The following is a 15026-nucleotide window of genomic DNA, read 5'->3' on the forward strand; positions in this document are numbered from 1 at the left end:
CGCCCCCTCCAGCAACATCAGTGAGCAAGTGGACACGGTGTCCTCATACATCTCTTTCTGTGTGGATAACATCATTCCCACCAAAAAGGTTACAATCTACCCAAACAATAAACCCTGGATAACCAAAGAACTAAAGGAAATCCTCAACAAAAAGAAGAGAATATTCTTCACTGGCACCAAATCTGAAAAAAAGGAGGTTAAAAAATGCCAAGTACAAAGACAAAATGGAGGAAAAATTCACTGAAGGGAGCCTCCGCTCAGCTTGGCAGGGAATCAAAATCATGGCTGCTGTGAACTCTGCTCCCACCACCCACAGGACCATCCAGGTGGCCGGCAGCAGCCCAGCATCCCTCCCCAACGACCTTAACTCCTTTTTTTCCAGATTCGAGACGGACAACATCACCCAGATAGAAGACATTATCTCCTCCCTCACACCTGCAGAAGCTGAACTCTCCTTTAACACGGAGGAGGTGGTGAGAGCCCTCAGGAGGACCAAGGAGAGCACAGCACCTGGCCCAGACAACATCAGCGGCCGGGTCCTGCGGTGCTGTGCAGAGCAGCTGGGGGGCGTGTTTCAGCTCCTGTTTCAAAGATCCATGGACAGCGGCACAGTCCCCCAGCTGTGGAAGCACTCCACAGTGGTCCCCATCCCCAAGAAGAGCTCTGTCAAGGCTCTGAACGACCTGAGGCCTGTGGCTCTCACTCATGATGAAGGCTACGGAGAGGGTCATCAAGAACCACATCATCAAGGTCTCTGACCCACTGATGGACCCTCTCCAGTTTGCTTATCGCTAGGGCTGCAGCTATCGAATATTTTAGTAATCGAGTACTCTCGGGCTGAAACGATTCCTCGAGTAATTCGAGTACCTCGAATACAAAAAATGGTCCGAGGATTTTTTTCTGCCTCAAGGAATCGTTAATTTAATTGTAGTTCAAGCGGCCGCACGGACTACTTTCAATGTGGCACAACGTGCTTACGTCACATACGCAAGGGAAGACCGGGGAAGAAAGGAGGAGGAGGAGGAAGCGGACGTACAGGTGTTTGACTGAGGGAGCGGGAAAATGGCAGAGGCGAGGAGAAATAGCGACGATGAAACAGAAGAAAAAGGCGATAAAAAAAGACAGAAAATGTCGAAAGTGTGGGAGCATTTCCGACTGAAAAGAAAGGAGAACACCATGACGTGTATTCGTTGTAACACGGCCTGCTGTTGTGGTATGCAAGGGCCGTGTTACAACGAATACACGTCACGGTGTTCTCCTTTCTTTTCAGTCGGAAATCGGAAAAAGTCGGAAAAACTACAATTAAATTAACGATTCCTCGAGGCAGAAAAAAATCCTCGGACCATTTTTTGTATTCGAGGCACTCGAATTACTCGAGGAATCGTTTCAGCCCTAGCAGTACTCGATTACTAAAATATTCGATAGCTGCAGCCCTACTTATCGCTCAGGCAGGGGGGTTGATGATGCTAAAATATACATCATGGACACTATATATAAGCACCTAAAACACCCCAACACCACAGCTAGACTCCTGTGTGCAGACATCTCCTCTGCATTCAACACCGTACAGCCACACATCCCAGCAAAGAAACTCCTCACTCGCTTTCACCTGGACGACCAGCTGATCCTGTGGATTACAGACTTCCTGACCGACAGGTCACAGAGGGTGCTGGTCAGTAACGCCTTCTCTGACCTCCCCTTCACCTCTCCTGGCTCCCCTCAGGGCTGCGTCCTCTCTCCTCTGCTCTTCATCTTCTACACTGATGATTGCAGGTCCACCCATCCAGACTGTCATCTGGTCAAGTATGCGGATGACACAGTTCTCCTGTCGCTGCTCTCAGGCCCCTCACATCACATCACCACAGCTCAGCTTCATGAGTTTGTGGAGTGGTGTGATTACTCCTGCCTGGAGTTAAACGTGGAGAAGACCAAAGAGATTGTGGTGACCTTCTCCAGCAAGCAGAGGGAGCTGGCTGCAGCAGCCGTCAGCACAGTCCATGGGGAGACTGTAGAGATGGTGGACGAGTATAAATACCTGCTGAGCACAATCTTTGACTGCATGTTGAGATTTGCCTCCAACACAGAGGAGATCTTCAGGAGATGCCAGCAGCGGCAGTATCTCCTGAGGAAACTCAACTCGTTTGGGGTCAACACAAACATCCTCCGGACATTTTATTATTCATTCATTGAGAGTGTAATCACATTCTAAAATCATCGGACTTCTGGTCAGAACACTCAGAACCGTGTGTGGCAGCGAACACTGAGGACAGCTCAGGATCCTACTGGACCCCTTGTTAAAATAATTCTGCGATAATTTAGAGCTGGAGGAAGGAGATTGGAGTCAGCTCAAAGTTCAAACAAGGGTTTCATCTTGTACAAGAGGAGCATTCACAGAGCAACACGCAGGTCAGTTAAAGTGAAGACTCCATGTCTGAGGAGGAACGCTTGGTGTTTATCTGTCTCTGTGGGTGTGTTATCACCCTGCCCTTCTGTACCTAAAGTAATCACTCACACAGAAGGAAGTGATAATATTGAGTATATATTCAATACCTTGAGTGATTTACTCAATACCTTACATGTGTCTTAAAACAATACAAAGGGCAAATCCCCACTTTATTACCAGCTTTTGTTATTCACTAATGGAACAAAAAGGTTTCTATTACTACCTCATTAATATTGTAAAAGTTTGAATTTCTTCTATAAAAGAGAGGTTTAAATTGAATCTTTCTTCATTTTAAACTCTGCTGAATTTTGAAGAAGGCTCCAATGATTTAGAATTTATAATCGCAAAGTTTCTGAAAGTTTGTTGAGTTTCTTCTCACTCACCAACTCTTAAAATCACCACATTTGTTTAGGGAGGCTGGTGACGTTGTGGTTACTACTATGACAGCTCAGAGAGAGAGACTGATGAGGTCATTCAGACAGAGTTTGGTGTGTACTTCTCTGGAAAACATGTTTGTAAACCTGTTAATAACATTAATGTAAAGAATTATTTTTGGTTAAAATAATGGTTGTATTAGTTTATTAGTGACCCTGCAGACGTGCACGTATTTCACATGCACAGTCTTCAGTCCTTCATTTCTCTTTCTGACACATTTCATCCACTTTGTAGCTAAAAAAAGAGACCAAACACACTGTGAACAACACACACACACACACACACACACACACACACACACACACTCACCTGGTGAGAACTCATCCTCCTCTTCCTCACTCAGCCTTCGTCGTGGAGGAGCTTGTTAAAATAATTCTGCGATAATTTAAAACTGGAGGAAGGAGATCGGAGTCAGCTCAAAGTTCAAACAATAATCTTGTACAAGAGGAGCATTCACAGAGCAACACGCAGGTCAGTGACAAAGTGAAGACTCAATGTCTGAGGAGGAAGGCTTGGTGTCTGTGTCTGTGGGTGTGTTTTCACTCTGACAGCTTCTAATTTATGCCTGTGGTGAGCATTTTGTACTACATGTAGAGGAATGTGAATTGATGTTACACAGCCCTCGTGAGAGAGACTGTTAAATGTGACCTGTGACCTGTGACCTCTTTTTATGGCCTTGTTTTGTGACTTGTCTTATGAGCTAAGTAAGGAACCGACACTAATGGTAAACATCCTCCTCTCTGTAGGAAGGCTTGAATCAGCATTTGTTATAGTGATAACACACCCAGAGTGAGAGAGAGAGAGATAAATACCCCGATTCCCTCCTTAGAAAGTCAGTCTTCACTTTAACTGACCTGCGTGTTGCTCTGTGAATGCTCCTCTTGTACAAGATTAAAACCCTTGTTTGAACTTTGAGCTGACTCCGATCTCCTTCCTCCAGCTCTAAATGAACGCAGAATTATTTTAACAAACTTTGGCGCCCGACGTGGGGCCCAAAATGGGAAATTGTAAAAGTTGTTGTAAATGTTGTGGTGAACCTGATGAGGTTCAATATGAAGGAGATGTAAAATGGATGGGCCACCAGATAATGTAAAATTTATAAAAAAGTGAAGAAAGGGTTTAGAGGAAAGTTACAGGCAGATGAGTGCAGAGATCTGGTAGAAGATATAGAGGTAAAGTCAAAGGGAAGTAAGAAGAGACAGAACAAAGAAGGATACACAGGCGAAGGCATGGTTAAATGAGGCAGAAGCAGAAAGAAAAGGAAGTGAGACAGTGAGAAGAAGAAAGGGAGAAAAGAGAAGTTGAAGAAAGGAAAAGACAGGAAGAAAAAGAGAAAAAGGAAAAGGAAAAAGATTCAGGAGGTAATAAACTTTATCCTGTGTTGTACTCCAACCGAGATAAACGATTATGTGCCTCTGGGTCTCCATCCCGATCCTCCGCCGTACCTCAACCCCCAGCTACCACCACCTCCTGCTGCAGTCGCAGCTCCAATTCCTCCCCCTCCCTCTCTCTCTGCACCTACTCCCTCTGCTCCTACACCGACAGAAAGGGCCGTAGGAAGTCCAAAGACAACAAGGTCGGGTAAGTGGTATGATGTTTATGATCCTATTCCCATGCCTACACTCTCTCCTCCAAAGGAGTCAGTGAGTTTAAATGATGACATAGAAGAATCATATCCGCTGATAGAAATGCCTAACCCGAGAGCTGGGGATGGGCAAGATGCAACAATTAGAGTGTACAGAGCATGGACAGAGGGTGACGTGAAAGACGCAGCATGTGGCGTTCTGTGACCGAGGGAAAACACAGGAGAGTTTAGGGAGCAATTTGAAAGACTGTGAAAGTTTCCAGCTGAACACCTTAGAGGCAGAAAGAGTACTAAGGTGCATGGTAAAGCAAGATGAAGGGGTGTGGATCTGCCTAGAGAGACTGAAAGTAGTGTTTGCAGCAAACAGCGGTATGCAACAGGATAATGCTGACAACGGTCTCTACAATATGCAGTTAAAAAATGCATTCCTGAATGGAATGAAGCCAGAGATCTCACAGTTTGTAAAGAAGCACCTAACAGGTGTTGGAACAGCTGGGATAACAAGCTACGACCGACCATGCAGTGCACACAGAAAATGTACTGAGAGAAAAAAGAGCCAAGGCTGATGTGTATTTCCGAGGCAATTTTAATCGTGGAGGCTGGAGAGGGAGAGGCAGAGGAGCAGGACGAGGAGGACGAGGAGGACAGAGATTTGGAGAAGAGGACAGCTGCTACAATTGTGGTAAATTTGGACACTGGTCTCGAGAATGCAGAGCTCCAAAGGGCAGAGGTCAAGGAGGCTGGCGGGGAGGAGGAGGAGGAGGAGGAGGACCCAGACGAGAGAATGATTTACCGGCATGACTAAACCATGTCATGCACAAACACACACACATCAAGACACAGAAGATGAGGAGGAAGAAGTTTGCACACTAGTGTAGTTACCAAGACCAGATCTTACCGATGTACTACTCAATACTGCTGATATTGTGATGTTTGTAGATGACATCTGTACCGCTGACATTATGCCTACACATATAGAGCATGACATTTTAAGAGACATGTAAAACAGCTCACCTAAAACTGAGAAGAACATGTGGTGAAACAAAGGAGCCACACAGACACAAACAGGTATTTGGATAGAGCCTTGAAGGAAAAATTTTGAGTCATGGGAATACCCATGTCTCAACAGGAGGGATGGTATCCATAATAGAGAACATTTCAAAACTATAAAACATTTTTTTGTGTGCTTCATGATTAATATGTTCTAAGCACAATGCTCCAGGTCGATTACATCTAAAGCCAGGTAAATTCCTAGAAGCATTCACCATGCCAAAATTAAAACTATGTGTAATAACTGCTTTATGTACGACCACGATTGCATTCCTTATTGTAAGTATCAAGAGAGATTTGAATTTTACTGAGGAGGCAATTGGGCTAGGGCTGTAGCTATCGATTCTTTTTGGAATCGATTAATCTAGCACTTTATCGATCGATTAATCGATTAATCGTATATATATATATATATATTTTGCATTTTTAAACAACCAAAACAAATAATGCATGACGAAAATGATGTGGCTGTAAAATGATCAACCATTTGGCTTTTATTTCTTTAAAAAACAGAGGTATTTCTTACAACTCCAACTCCAACTCCTCCTTAAATAACAATACAGTTTCAACTTACTGTAAAACATGTATAACATGTAACACTATGAATCAATACAAACTTAAATAGTAACGGCCATTTTGCCTTAGTGTTGTCTTATACAACATTACAAAAAGGGATTGCACCTTCTAACCACCTACTAACAAATAATATATAATCTCTGGGATAGGCCTATTTGCTATGGTAACCTAGCAACCTATGTGTGTGCACGCATGCTGTGTTATATATAATTTTATGTTATACATAGCACCAAATCACAACAGAAGTCATTTAAGGTCACTTTTCCTATAGAACCGGTCCGGACCGTGTTTGTTTAATTAATAATTTCTTCATCGTCGCGCATCTACAATTCTCCTCCGCTCTGTTTTAGAAGGGAGGAGCTCCGGACCGACGTAAACAAACACACGTGCACACACACTTACAGACAGACAGAGAGAGAGAACATGTCACGTCGGTCTCAACTGTCTGTAAAGCAGATATCATATCTACGCTTTTTAAACGCGCACAAACTGATTCTGCTCTGGCATGTCATCTCGAGCCTTCGCAGTTCTCCGTCGTGGTGGCGGATACGCAATGCAATCCCCCCCGAGGACGTGAGTTTAGAGGACCAATCACAGCCCTTGCCGTCTCCGTTTCCCTGCGACGGAGTGACGGACACTGCGCGCCCGGAGAGTACGGAGAGGCTCTCCGTCAGGCTCTCAGGCTCTCCGGCGACAGAGAGGGCTCTCCGTGTCCGTGTACGGCACTTTACGCAGTAGTAGTAACAACGGTCCGTGTGGAACATTCAAGGTCCCTGCGCGTCACAGGAATTTAACGACGCTTCGAGGCAGAGTTTTTGCCTCGACCAATTTTTGTAATCGAGTAACTCGAGTAACTCGATGAATCGTTACAGCCCTAAATTGGGCCATACATCAACACTTAGATAAGACTAGTTTAATGGCATGGCAGAATAGGATGGCGTTAGACATGTTGTTGGCTGGATGTAGAATGTTTGGAGATATGTGTTGTACATTTATTCATAACAATACAGCACCTGATGGCAGCACCACTAAGGTATTGAATGGATTAACCTCCCTATCTGTAGAATTAGCTGAAAATTATGGTTCGATGATGCTCTGACAGGATTGTTACAGGACATTTTGGGAAAATGGGCAGGTTTTATAAAAGTTGATGATGTTATCTGTAGCCGTGATGATTGCTATTCTAACCACTTGTGGATGTTGTATTCCTTGTTTGAGAGGATTGTTACAGAGACTCGTTGACACCGCTGTGACCAAAACGACGATGCTGTATAAAAGGGTCCCCACCATCGATGACAACCGAGGGGACTATGAGAATACAGCGCAAGAATATGTTACATTTGATTTGACAGATGATGATCTACTTTGTAGCCTCTTTGATGTAGATGAGGATACAACGGTTTAAGGAATGATTGCTGTTTATGTGTTTATTCTACTGATTATGATTAATCTACAGAAAATCTAACAAAGTTGTAGCTTTTTGACTTAACTAAAGCCACGTAGGAGAAAAATACGCACAGCATTTGTGAATATTGTACATATTAAAAGTGACCCCATCTTTTTATTCTTTTACGTGCAAGGGATAGCTTAGTTAGGTAGGGACAGGTCCATAGCCAAGTACGATGGGTTGACCAGCTTGGTGAGGATGCTTTTATTTTGTTTTAGTAAAAAGTTTCTGAACTTATGTTTATTCTTATAACTTCTGTGCCTTGATGGAGTACCTGTGTGTGGTTGCCGGGGCAGCAGGACCGTGAGAGAGTTTCCCTATCTAGAAGGATAATGGTAAACTAGAATGTTTTGAACTGCCTAATAGGGTTTTCGCTCTCACACTCCACAAAATTCATGTAATAATTATGCTTAAAATCATCATGAACAGGAGGGATATGTGATGAGAATTTTGTACTACATGTAGAGGAATGTGAATTGATGTTACACAGCCCTCGTGAGAGAGACTGTTAAATGTGAACTGTGACCTGTGACCTCTTTTTGCTTGTCTTATGACCTAAGTAAGGAACCGACACTGAAGGTAAACATCCTCCTCTCTGTAGGAAGGTTTGAATCAGCATTTGTTATAGTGATAACACACCCAGAGTGAGAGAGAGAGAGATAAATACCCCGATTCCCTCCTTAGAAAGTCAGTCTTCACTTTTTAACTGACCTGCGTGTTGCTCTGTGAATGCTCCTCTTGTACAAGATTAAAACCCTTGTTTGAACTTTGAGCTGCCTCCGATCTCCTTCCTCCAGTTCTAAATGAACGCAGAGTTATTTTAACAATGCCCTCCTGCACTTAAAGAAATAATTCACAAAGAAGGAAGTGTTAACCTTCAGTGATTACTCAATACCTAACATGGGTCATAAAACAAGTCATAAACAGCTCATATTAAACAGTTACTTTGAATACGGCTGTGTAAGACGTCAATTCACATTCCTCTATTCCTCTACTACTCTACATGAAGTACAAAATTCCCATCACAGAGCTGACACAGAGTTGTATGTGTGAGCTGCTCTGACACAAAGCGTTTTTATACTGGACAGCAAGCCACCGATTTGGCCGTCCTTTTTCCGGCTAGGTCTGCGCATTTAGACAGACCGCGGCATCCTGGGGGTCTGTTTTGGTCGCCAATATGACGCCTCAGAGGGTATTCTGTTCTATTCTACGCTTTTTGCCGCCCCCATTGCTATGTCAATCCAAGGCGTTGATGTGCCGGAAATTGCATGACATGGGCGGAGGCGTCGAAGACGTGCACTGTTGTGCGACCCGCAGCTGGGAGGTTTTTAAAGCAGGAAAAAGCTGATCACAGCAGTCAGTTCATCACTTCATCCACGGACGTCAAGATGAGCAACCAAAAAGCCGCTGAGATCCGGGAGATGCTAACCATCACAGCCGAGAGAATCGTTAAAAATCAGATTTGAAAGAAACTGTTGAAAAGGAGGAATATTACACCTCCGTTTCACAAAGACAAGATGGCAGAGTGTGCATTTTCTAACTAAAAGGGGCTACAGACTGTTCAGTCCTCAGGTCGCAAAATGGCCGCCGGTCTTCCTCTGCATTCAACAGCTGTAGCACCAACACTGGAAGGAACATCCATTTATGGTGTGTCGGCTGATTGGCTCGCAGAAGAGACATAAACTACACATGATTTATGAATAAATACACGATTATGTTAGTTTGTCCTCATTATTTCTGCTTTATATTTGATAATAATAACAACAGCAACAACAACAACAACATCAACAACAGTATTCAAAGGAGCAGCTCACCCTAAAAGTCAAACTCTGAACATGAATGGTCAGTTGATTTGAAAGATGTTCGTCATACCTGAGTCAGTGTTGTAGTCTGCAAGACTGGTGGAGTCTGGACATTTGGACGCAGCCAACGTTTGTGGACCACTGCTGCGACACTTCGCTTCCTCTTTATCAAGAAAACGTCTCTTCCAATTTGAGGTCTTGATCACCATGTCAGCTTTTAACTGACGGCTGGCGGTTGCTTAGTAACTTTATGTTGCTCACTTTAGTCTGTAGATGTTAACTCAGCACTGTGCTGAGTCCAAAAGCTGAAGACACAATCCCGAAACCAAAAGCCAAACATCCTGCTGTGACTGTGACTCACATGAGTCCTCGCTGTACATCAGCTCCTACAACTGTCCGTACACAACACGTATTGAATGTGATCAGAGATTAAGAGTATCTTATTTCATTTTTGTCTAAATAACCCAAGTCACAGTCACGATGTATATAAAATACACTAAATATAGACGTTTTTTAGTTTCTAGGTGGGTGAAATTCTTGATGGATGAAGAATCATCAGTGCAGATTTACTCGTTAGGATCAGCTCGCTTGTCTCTGAAAATTGTTTCTATGGATGCAGAGTGAGAGCGTTGATGGGTTTTAAGGGAACCAGAACGAGTAAAGGTTTTCCCACACTGATCGCAGCTGAATGGTTTCTCTCCAGTGTGAGTACGTCGGTGACTCGTCAGCTGTCCTGATGAAGGGAAAGCTTTCCCACACTCGTCACACCAGTAGGGTTTCTCTCCAGTATGAGCACGTCTGTGTATTGTTAGGGAACTAGAACGAGTAAAGGTTTTCCCACACTGGTCACAGCTGTAGGGTTTCTCTTCAGTGTGAGTGAGTCGATGCATTTTCACTTGGCTTTGAGATTTAAAAACTTTCCCACACTGGCCACAGCTGAACGGTTTCTCTCCCGTATGAGCACGTCTGTGTATTGTTAGGGAACTAGAAGAGGTAAAGGCTTTCCCACACTGGCCACAGCTGAACGGTTTCTCTCCAGTGTGAGTACGTCGGTGACTCGTCAACTGTCCTGATGAAGTGAAAGTTCTCCCACACTGGTCACACCAGTAGGGTTTCTCTCCAGTATGAGCACGTCTGTGTATTGTTAGGGAACCAGAACGAGTAAAAGCTTTCCCACACTGGTCACAGCTGAATCTTACCACAGCGTGAGCTCTCTGGTGGCCCTTTAAAGATCTTGATGTTTTGAAGTATTTGTCGCAGTGCTGACAGCGGTGACTTGCCAGTCCTTCTCCTCCCCTCCGTTTCTATAGCAACAGACATACAGACCGAGAGAGAAAGTAAGTGAGACATCGTGACGGAGCGAGCTACAACCACAAATGACATTTAGAGCAAGTGTGTGGATCTTAACCCACAACATACAAGTTGGATTAATGACCCTGTGACGACCACAGGGTTGGTTGTGCTGGTGCGCCTAACTTCATTCACCCCCAAGTGTCAGAGCAGGGCACCAGGACCAGAGTCCAGTTCTGACCCTTGGGAACATGATAATCCTAAAATTTAGCATCACTGTGAAGGGGGTGGTCGGGATTCCCAGATGTCAAACCAGACGACCCACGCGTGAGGACAGTGACCAGTCAAAAGGCCCTAGACTTTGCACACACATAGTGGGCGGGGCCCTCGCTGTCAGATGATCACTGATCTTCACCTCTCAGCCATGTTGGTGCTGTTGGTGAATATTTAACGCACATATTGGACACATGATTTCTTCATGTGCAGTTAATTGTAATCACAGACCACCTAAGAAATCTCTACATCACATCTTTGCCCACTTTCGATTAGCCAGGAGTCAGGCGGAGTCAGGTTCTGCCAAGATGGTAACGGCCGGAGCTCACGTTTCCCATCATGCCTTAGTACTTGACTGACTAGATTATCAAGTTTGCTGTTTTATTTTACAAAGTGCAAATTAGATGTTGTTAGTTTATAGTTAATGTGTCTGTTCAGAACCAGGGGCTTTATTTAATGCTGTTTTTTCAAACCAAACGCGACGCAAATTATTTGCGCGACTGGATTACATAGAAAGTCAAACTGAAAGCCTATCGGTGCTGATGTCCACACTGACATCATGATGTTAATGTCGTTCATGTTCATTTCATGGCATGACATTCATAAACAACAATGGAGGAGAGGACGATAATAGCTAATCGTACAGCTGTACACCAGCACATCTACTCGTACTGAGACAAAACAAAAAAAAGGAGCTGCCATGGAGGGAAGTGAGCGAGAAAGTCAGACTACCTGGTAAGTTTTGAAAATACATCTCAGCACAGCACAGCTCTGATCGATGCATTCTGGGAACAAGCATTTTAAACTGGTACCAGACATTACTTTTTAAGGGTACCGACCGAATTACGTTGGTGCTGCAGAGAACCAGCTCAGACGATCAGTGTTCATTAGAGTTGTTCTGCCTCCGATACTGCCGAAAATGCCGGCATCGGTATCGGCGAGTACTGGAGTCCAGGCACTAGGGTTGTCAAAAGTATCGAAATTCAAAAAAGTATCGATACTAAAATGTTACTCATTTTCAAAAGTATCGATACCACCATGTTTTACAAAGGGTTTAACCTTAGCCAGGCCTTACCACAATGATAATCATATCACAGTCATGCAGTCGTAGGATGATATATATATATATTTTTATAACACACTGGTATCGGTATCAGTACTCAGTATCGGCCAATACCCACAGCAGAAGTATCGGAATCGAGCCGGAAAAAAATGGTATCGGAACATCTCGTGTTCATCTTCACAGTAACGTTGCAGAGACAGAAACTGAGTGAGACGTCTCCACCCAACTTCTTCGCAGTTTAGTTTTTAGTACAAAAACACTAGCCCCCTAGCGCAATGCTAACACATCGTGGGAATTCTCATTATTGTGCTAACAGAGGTCAAAAGTATATTTACAAACGATCTGTTTTAATTCACATACTGAACATAAAACAATGTGTGCTCATATTTGCAGACACATGCAGTATTTAATGTGTTCAGGAAATGTGATTTGATTAGTTTTCTGATTCAGCCTGGAGTTTAATATCTGTGCTGACTTGTCGGTCTGAACAACTTTCTTCATTCATTAGAAACACTGCTCTTTTCCTGAACTCTTCCTTCATTAATTTTGACTGTGGATACAATTAAAGAGAGAGAGAAGGAGAGCGTGACGCCATTCATCCTCATTCATTCAGTCGCAGTGAGGCTGATCGTACTCTGACAGAAAGTCACAGTTTATAGAAAACTATGATGATAGGGGAGGTTCAGAGTGGAACACCAGATGGCAACGACAGGGTAACGGGGCTGACCAACCCAAGTGTAGATCAATTTTAGCATCACTACTGAGGAGAGGAAGAGCCGGCATCACTCAAGAGAGACCAGAACATCACCTTCCCGCCAGCAGACAAAGGGAGATGCACGATAGTGTTAAACACAGCGGACTACCACACCAAGTCACTGATCTGCTCAGTGATACTAACACCTGAGACTCTGAGGCCAGATCCCACTATTAGCTACAAAAAGAAGGTTATAGAATATCTGCAAAGACTGGAAAAGGAAAAAGTCATTTACAGGCCACTATATGACAGACTGTAACACGGGAAGCCATCCCAGGTATCTATGAACTCCCCAAGATACACCAGGAAGGAGCACCACTCAGACCCATCGTCAGCAGCATTAACTCTGTTACCTAGAACATATCCAAGCACTTAGCCAGTATCCTAGCACGCCAAAACCTCACAGGATTTCGCCAACAAGGTGAGAGAGATAACTCTGGACCCAGACGAAACAATGGTTTGATGATGTCACATCACTCTTTACATGCATTCCTACTCAAAAGCAATTAAGATGGTGAAGAAACGCCTGCTACAGGACAGCACTGTGTGTGTGTTCTGTGTTGCGCTGTATATCTGTTAAATGTTGTGTTGTGCCTTACCTTGAATTGCCCCCCGGGGACAAATAAAGTTTTTTTGAATTGAATTGAATTTTGTCTTGTGGTTATATTACAGTTGTGAGTATTGTTGTCTGTTATGATAAAGGATGAGGAGAGACGGCCTCTCTTCATCTGTGTGCTGCTGACTTTTGTTTACAGCAATAAAGAACTTCGAGAAAATAAATATTGTGTCAGACTTGGTGTTTAGACCGACTCATCTGCACCAGACACGTGGCTGATCTTCAGTTGCCACGACAGCAGCTCACACTCTGTTTATTTGACCTCACTGTTCAAAGACACCATCATCATACTGTGACTGAACTCACTGTCACAATGTGAATGTCCTCAGGTGTAAAGACTGAATGAATGTAGAGTCACTAACACTCACCTGCTGAGAACTCATCTTCTTCTTCCTCACTCAGCCTTCGTTGTGGTCTTCCAGAGATTGACGTACAGGCTGCAGCTGGTCAGCTCGAAGGAGTTTATCTGCAGAGAGACAAAGTTGTGTGAGCTGCTGTCGTGGCATCTGAAGATCAGTCGCTTGTTTGGTGCAGATGAGAGTCGGAGAGCTGCGTCCCGTCCTCACTCAAGACAGCGCAGCCGTCAGTGAACAGCATGATGTTATATACTCCGATACAGTGGATGGCGGTGTGGTTTTTAGTCTGCCGGTAAAACCAACGAAGAAGAGGGGGAGGACTATTTAACGCAGGTGGCTTGACCGTAACGGCCGGCCTCATCGTCGAGCTCAGCCCTCACAACGAGCCCCAGGCCTTGAAGCCAGTTTTTGTCGTGGCCAAGCCGTGTAATTACACTCTAATTATTCTGTGACACCCCAGCTGGACCGCCACCGCCACAATTAAAGTCTGATTCTGTGGGAAACACTGTCGAGACACGTCCCGTCTGATTCCCCTGGTCTGCATGTCGAAGTGTCCTCGGGCAGGATACTGACTCCCAAACTGCTCCTGATGTGCTGCTCGGCACCTTGCACGGCCATCAGTGTGTGAACTACTGTAAGTCGCTGTGGACAAAAGCGTCTGATAAATGCCCTAAAATGTAAATGTGATGAGCTCCTCAGCTGAGTTCCTGTATGTTAGTTCTCACAGCACATTATACCGTATACGACCTGTATTCATACTGTGCAGCCACATGACTCATGAACTCATGTCTGAAGCCAGCAGACACAAGTTTTCACCCTACACACACATTAATCTGTATTTGTTTCATGTTGAAGAACAACATATCGATATAATAACAACATATCAATAACAGACATTAGAGAAGGGGCGGGGCTTCAGCTCTCCTTAGCCATATATGGCAGTTTTCAGAAAGAAGTTGAGCTGTCATGTGTCTGCTGATTGGCCCACAGAAGAGACAGATACCATGTTGATGTTCATCAGTGTGGTGGCGGAGGGTTTCTGAAGGTACTGAATAATATGAGGAGGGTCTGCATCTTATACCTTTCATAATAAAAGCCCTTAACACGGGGCTGTGCAACAGTTCACGGGGAAGCTTGACATCACTTTACAAACAGGCTGTCTGATGAGAAGCTTTTATTACCCACATTTCTGTACATATTCTCACAGTTGGGCCACACAGGTCGCAGGCTGTCCTCATAACTAACACATGTTCATGTACAGTCGCTAAAATACCGTAAAATACCTGTCAGTTATTTCTGTAGCGGTCGTTTGTCTCGTGCTCGGCGGTTGAAGTTC

The sequence above is a fragment of the Pagrus pagrus genome (assembly GCF_965226575.1).
Source record: "Pagrus pagrus genome assembly, chromosome: 22".
NCBI classification, from domain to species: Eukaryota; Metazoa; Chordata; class Actinopteri; order Spariformes; family Sparidae; genus Pagrus; species Pagrus pagrus.